Source organism: Echinops telfairi, unplaced genomic scaffold (genome assembly GCF_000313985.2).
Source record: "Echinops telfairi isolate 266 unplaced genomic scaffold, ASM31398v2 ScPeMD7_443;HRSCAF=831, whole genome shotgun sequence".
Taxonomy (NCBI): Eukaryota; Metazoa; Chordata; class Mammalia; order Afrosoricida; family Tenrecidae; genus Echinops; species Echinops telfairi.
This window is the reverse complement of record NW_022104341.1, coordinates 45,725,869-45,732,947: the sequence shown is the minus strand read 5'-3', so window position 1 is coordinate 45,732,947 and position 7,079 is coordinate 45,725,869. Positions and strand designations below refer to the sequence as shown.

Below are 7,079 nucleotides of genomic sequence, written 5' to 3'. Positions count from 1 at the left end.
GCACAGATTTTCTGTTTTGTTCCCAGTACTTTAAACAGAACATGGTATATAGTGGGTATTTGATAAGCAAATGAATGGATCTATCAATGGATTGCAATCTGAAAAACGATTCTTTCAGATGAATTCCACTTGTTAAGTAAGGCAGCGCATTCTGTAGAAAGCTGCTTCACCCATTAAAGGACAGGCTTCGAGGCTCTCGTTAAGGTAAAGAATGGGTGGCTTTAGTTTCCAGCCTGATTATGTTTCTCATCTGTAGGAACCACTCCTTGTTTCTTCTCTTCACCACCTGTTCTTTCTCAGAATTTGTTTGAGGACCTGAGGGAGGGAAACTGTGTCCCTTACATGTGGAGCTTAGCAAGTAACACCAAGCAGACAAAGGGTCTTTTAAAACCATCTTTCTGAATGTAAAAGCCCCGGAAACCGAAGACAGAAGGTGACACAGTGGCCAATGGGACATTTGACAGCTTGGGCCCTCTGGGAGGTGTTTCTTGGGCCGGATTCCACGGGGCCTGTCCAGACCCAGGGCAATGCCCGAGTCCTGGGTTGGGGGCTCTCCCCCATCAAAGCAAGGGCTGCCCAGCAGGACTTTATTTTTGCTTCTGTGAAACCCTCCTTGCTGACCGTGGGTCTCTTGTGGACACGCTAAGAGGCAAAGATTCACCTACATTTGCATTAAGGTGCCCAGGGTTAAAGCTGAGCCCATTCCCTAGGCACACAACAATGATTTCCAGTAAACTAGATTTGTGATGTCTGACATGATTTTTGTGGGAGAAAAATGAGAGATGGAAACATTGATGTCTGGGTTAGTTTATTGTGCCAACCTGGCTGATAAACACATGTGGGATTAATTGAAGGGTGGAAGGATAAATGGCTCAGTGAGCCTCACCTTTCGAGTTCTCAGGTCTCTTGGTTTCTGATGGTCATACCAGGGTGCAGCTGCCTTAACAGTTCTCTGCTTCAGCTTGCAAGACTCACTTCCTGCAAGACATCCCTAAGGAGAAGCCACATGGACCTACCCCGATGCAGCCCTGGATGCTGGAGCAGCCGTGTGGAGACCCTGCCAATGCTGAGATGCTTATACATTCACTGATTCAGCTTTCCTCCTGCGGTTGGCATCATTGCCTCTGTTTTGTGAGATGAAGGAGGACTTTGTGGATTGGTATTGGACATATGGGTTAATGGGTTAATGTTGGACTTTGGACTTGGGCAGCATTGGGTTGGGATGTTTTCTTGATGCACACATTATCTTTACTTAAAACTCTCTCTTATACATGAGTTGCTGTGAATTTGTTTCTCTAAAGTACCCAGACTAAAACAATGTCAAAATGGTGTTTTGATTAGACGAGGAGCAGAATTTTGGAAATGAAAGAAGTGAACTGTTCTTTCTTCCCGCTCTCTAGAGGTGGCCCCAGGTCATGAAGCATTCCGCCTGTTTCCTGTTTTCCATGAGTGATGCTTTCTGCACTCCGTAGACCATAATTTTTTGTGTTGAGGAAAAAAGGGCTGTGTATGCACAACTCCATATACTTGAGCCTATAGTATTCTATTTGCCATCCTTTAATTTAAGGAAAGCATTTCATTTACTTTTGTCAGGAATACATAATGAGCCTGTGTTTTACCTGCTCCTGCTGCAGAGAGAATAAAACAAGCCCCTACCCAGCTTTTACAATGAACCGAATTGGTAAATTTCCCTCCTGTTCTCCAGGCTTGTGGCAAATAACTTCGTTCCTGACAGCTAAACTTTGCATCCCAAACTCCATTAGTCTTAATAGAAGCCATGCATTCTCTCCCCCACGCTGTGATAGAAGAATAATTTTCCTCCGAGTGGAATAATGGTTGTGAAGTCATTTAGGTATTCACGGGGGAAAAAAATAGCCTTGTATTGTTGTTCTTTATTGATTCCAAGAATGAGGTTCAGAAAAATCCAGCTTCATTTTACCATAAATATCGTTAATACAAAGATGTGTTTTTAATGTACAGAAATTTGAGTTTGAGCAAGTTAGTTTCCATATAGACTCAGATAAAACAACATGATCCGTCCATGCTTGTGGCTTCATGGTGGTGGCGTTAGTTCATGGCCTTAACAAAAGTTTGTATTTTCGTTGCACTGGACAAAGACCCCTGGGAGGCCTCTCAGGTGAGCCTTGGGCTACTCACTGAAAGGCAGTTCAGCATTTCACACCCACGAGCTGCCTTGGAGGAGAAAGGTGAGGCTGTCAGCCCCCATCAAGAAACCACGGACAGGGTGTCTGTAAGTTAGGACTGGCTTATGAGTGCATGGCTTATGAGTTCGAATCAACTCCATGGCACTGGGTTTGAGTCTTTGGGTGATTTTGGACATTAAAAAAAAGAGTAAAAGCATCAATCCACAATTCTGGTGTGTTATTGAAAGTATATACTTCCCCTCCACTTCGTTATTCTTTGCTAGCCTCTTTCCCAAGACAAATCATCTGTTTTCTCCACCAACTTTGGGACCAATTATTTTCTTTTAAGTGAGAAGTGTTTGGGTGTGTTTTTCTTTTTTCTCAGAAAAATCAAGTTGACTTTTGAATTTGACAAAGTAGGTATAGAATAGGATTTTAAGAGAAGAATTGGGAAAGTCTGATTTCGAATCAACATAATTCTACAGAATTTAATGCTATCTTTAGCACTTTGCATTAAGAGCAAGTAATTACCTCTCAGTAGAATGAAATGAGTGTGAAACAATGTTTCCAAGTAATCGAGTTGAACTGTTACTTTGTTGCTCACTTTATTGAGCAAGATAGTACAAAGTTGTGCTTGGAAAAGTCAAGGAAGAAAAATGCATTCACCCGAATTGCCTTGGGAGAGTTTTTGTAGAGTAATCCAAACTGGTTTGTAGATGGTAACAAGTTTCAGTTACTTATTGTTTTAGCATTTTAAATGACCATACCTAACAGTGTTAAATGATTGTATCTGTGCTTTTATACCTAAATTTAATGATACTGTGCTATTTACATAAGGATCGACAGGTGCACATGGTTTGTTGAGATGCACAGTTTGGGGAAGCCCGTGAAGCAGTGCTGCTTCACTGGAGAGGGTTCTGTGAGTCCGAATCTGCTGGACAGCAGTGGATTTGGTGAGTATCTCTATTGGGTAGGTGAGCATTCTGTTAGATCATAAACTTAAGTTAAAGATATATTGTCTTGGGCTGGGCTCTCTAGAGAAGTAAAACCAATGAAGCTTATATATGTAACACATTTGGCAGAGACATCTATATCTCAAGGACATTGCTCATGAAGTTGTATAGGCTAAAAGGTTTCAAGTCCATGGGTCAGATGCCAGGCTGGAAATTTTCCTCGTTCCCATGGTTGCAGGTGGTGAATAAACACCATAAGGAACAGGGTCAGGCATCAGTCTACTGGCTGCACAGGTAAATGAATACCAAGTCAGCTGGTAAGATAGCAGGCCAGGCCTGCCTATGACTCCCAGGACCAGCAGACAATACACCATGCCATTGGCACAAATTCAAGGAATCAGGGGCCAGAGGACTAGCCAGACATAGCGTCCAGTTCCAGCAAAAAAGTTAGGGAGCTTTGCCAGAGAGTCCATAGATATAGAAAGCAGGCCACACCTCTAAAGAAATTTTTTTTCAATTGATTGATTCCAGATAGTAGATCTCATCTTGAAAGTAACTTCATTATACATTATCTCATCATGGGGGATGATTACAGCTAACTACCAAACCACTGAGAATATTGTCCCAGCCAAGTTGACACACAACCTTAATCATCAGAGATAAATTAGAAGCTTGACTATGTTAGTCGAATCTAATTTTCTCTTGTGAAGTATTAATCTTATGAAACATGTGTTTTTAAAGTGCAACACATTTTTATTTACTCATCTGTGGTTCTAATCTTCATGGGTAACCATTTAAATTCATAAATATAATTTATTGGCAGCACATTAACTTTGAAAACAAAATGTAACTAGATCCAAAATTCATGGATTTACTTTTTTTTAATACGGAGGCATTAACTGAAATTTAGGATGAATGTATTTTATACACTTAGAATGATGATAATATAAATAATATTGGCCTAAAAGCTATATTATGTAGCTTTTTAATTATTATTTTACATTCCAATATAGCAGGAAATAAGGAGAAATTTAGCTTTTGAAATAATTTAAGATGGTGGATTGTTGAGGTTTAAACTATATCATGGTCATTAAAAAGCCATAGAAGCATGAAAAAATATAGTTCAAAAACATCTGAAACAGAGAATTCACTTAAAAAATTTATCTTAAAAGTGTTATGAAAGATAATTAACTACAGAGTTCCATTCCTCTGGAATGTAGATTTTTAGGCCCATGAAGCGTGAGGGATCCACTCAACTCACTGTTCTGAGATATGCTTTTGAACCTGGAGTCTTTCGAGAACTGGTTTCTAAAGTTGCCTTTGAGACAAACAATAGTTAATTGCATAGATCATTTCACATTAGACATTGGGCTTATCTGTGTTCAGTCAGTTTAGAGAAAAAACCTGAAAGATCAAGTTGGAATATGTCTTTTAGGGGTTAATGTTATATGCTAAGAATTCAGGTTGCATTGTTTCTCAGCCTTTTGGCTAAGATCAAGTGTAATATCTGTTCTTATCAATTTAATATCTGATATGTCCTCTATCTGAGGACAACATATTAAATGGATTTTTGGAGCAGTGAGATGGAATAGGATCTTGCTCCATCCACTCCATGCATCTACCTGGTATTGCAGTACTTCCAGGAATGGTGCACCCCCCCAAAAAAAAATTATGGTTGCAGATGGACATTGGGCCTCAACTCAAGTACTCCTTTAACACAAGAATACTTTGTTCTAACAATCTGGCATTCTGTGATGCACACCTTTCCAACACGATTGCTGAAAACAAAATGGGTGCATAAGCAAATGTGGTCAAGAAAGCTGATGGTGCCTGGCTATCAATAGATATAATATCTGGAGTCTTAAAGGCTTGAAGATAAACAAGTGGCCAGCTAGCTGAGAAGCAACAAGGCCCACATGAAAGAAGCACACCAGCCTGTGTTATCATGAGGTATCAATGGGATCAGGTATCAGACATCAAAGACTCAGAACAAAATCATACCCAATGTGAATGGGGGAGAGGGAAGCATGGAGTGGAGACCCAATGCCAATCTGTCGACAATTGGACATCCCCTCACAGAGGGGAAGAGATGAGCCAGTCAGGGTACATTATAGCACCGATGAAACACACAACTTTCCTCTAGTTCTTTAGTGCTTCTTTCCCCTCACTAACATGACCTCAATTCTACCTTAGAAATAGGATTAGACCAGAACATGCACACTGCTACAGATAAGAGTCTGTAACACAAGGAATCAAGGATAGATAAATCCCTCAGGGCCAACAATGAGAGTAGAGAGAAAAGAGCATTAGGGGAGGTTGTTGGGAGAAAGGGGAAATTGATCACAAGGATCAACTATAACCTCCTCCCTGGGGTACAAACAACAGAAAAGTTGGTGAGGGGTGACAGAGGATGATGTAAAATATGAGGTTCCTGAGGGAGAGCAGGTGGGGGAGGGAGGGGAAAGAAACAGGTAGCTGATGTCAGGGGCTCAAGTGGGAAGAGAATGCTTTGAAAATGTTGATGGCAGCATATGTGCAAATGTGCTTGACACACCGGATGAATGTATGGATTGTGATAAGAAATGTAAGAGCCCCCAATAAAAGTATTAAGAAAAATACAGAAAGAAAGGAGCCCCAAATGTTAATCATTTCATACAACAAGGCTTTGTTTTGCACTCTTTCAGGATCAGATGACCTTCTATCTTATAGCCTGCCAGGGTGCCGTGTCAAGAAAACTAAAAACAAAAACTCACTGCTATTGAGTTGATTCCAACTCACGATGACTACAGGTCCTAATGACCCTACAGGCTCACCTATAGGACTGACTAGAACTGTCCCTGTGGGTTTTAGACTGTTACTCTTTATGTGAGTAAGAAGGCTCATCCATCTCCCAAGGAGTGGCTGGTGGTTTCAAACTGCTGATTTTGCAGTTAGTTACCCAACCCATAACCCATTAGACCATCACGGCTCTGTGACAAGGAAAGATAGAGCTGAAAGTTTGCACAAATGTTGTGAAGTGCCAGCTTTGGGAGTGCTTCAGGATATGCACCCCCGTAGTTCATTGACTAGAATTCAGCCACCTGGTCCCCCATCTAGTGATAGAGAGATGAGGTGTGGGCAGCAAGAGGATGTGAGCTTTCTGCAACAGGGGAGTGCCTGTAAGAAACCCCCAGTCTGCATCCTGCCCTCACTCCTTAGAGCTGTGCTGTGGGCCTTTGATCAACCAGAACAAGATCTCGCTAATGGTGAGAAACAGTGGGAGCAGTTTCTTCCTGAGTGAAGGTACTAGCTCTGGTACCAAAACACAAGAGTATAACATTTCAAAACAGTGCCATTTCTCAGGGTTAGAGAGCCTAAATCATCTTATACACCACTTATTTAAAGAATGGAAAAGAGATAGAATATTGAAATCATAATATACGATATCAGTACTGAAATAGGAATAATGGTATCAATAAGAACATACTTTTCACTCTACCTATCTTTCTCCCATATACCATTTACCTTTTCTCTCATATACTCAAACATGCACTTCCTTCTGTTTAGTTGCCACGCCCATGCCCAGGTATATTTGTAAAAGTACTGTGCTATGCTAATTTTTTTACAGCAGCTTGCAAAAAAAATGGGCACAGCTGTGCTTACAAAAATCCTTAGGTTGAGGTCATTGGGAGGGAATTGTTGGCAAACAAACATAGAGGAAGTGTTACTTGCGTAAAAACTACTCCCCCTGCGGTGAGTATGATGCAGTATATGCTGGACTTCTCTGCTGCAGAAGCACATCAGGAACCTCAGACTCATTCCCAAGCCATTCAACCGATCCTTACTTCTTACAGGTTCCTGTCCAGTGGCTACCCGCTCCAGAATAATTATATCTAGGATGGAATAACATATATCTTGAAGGAAAAAAGCTTTGCTGTCTAAGAGTTGGAATTAGTTCTGCCTCCCAAAGTCTTCTAAGGACTGGTTTTGAGAACTGATGGCC

At 41.0% G+C, this 7,079-nt stretch overlaps 1 non-coding gene across 1 annotated transcript; it reads left to right on the top strand.

Moving 5' to 3' along the window:
* Positions 1-4,565: 4,565 nt before the first annotated feature.
* On the top strand, positions 4,566-4,756 carry LOC115870286. Its single transcript, XR_004046650.1, has one exon. It is a non-coding gene; the product is annotated as a U2 spliceosomal RNA (small nuclear RNA).
* The last annotated feature ends 2,323 nt before the right edge of the window (positions 4,757-7,079 follow it).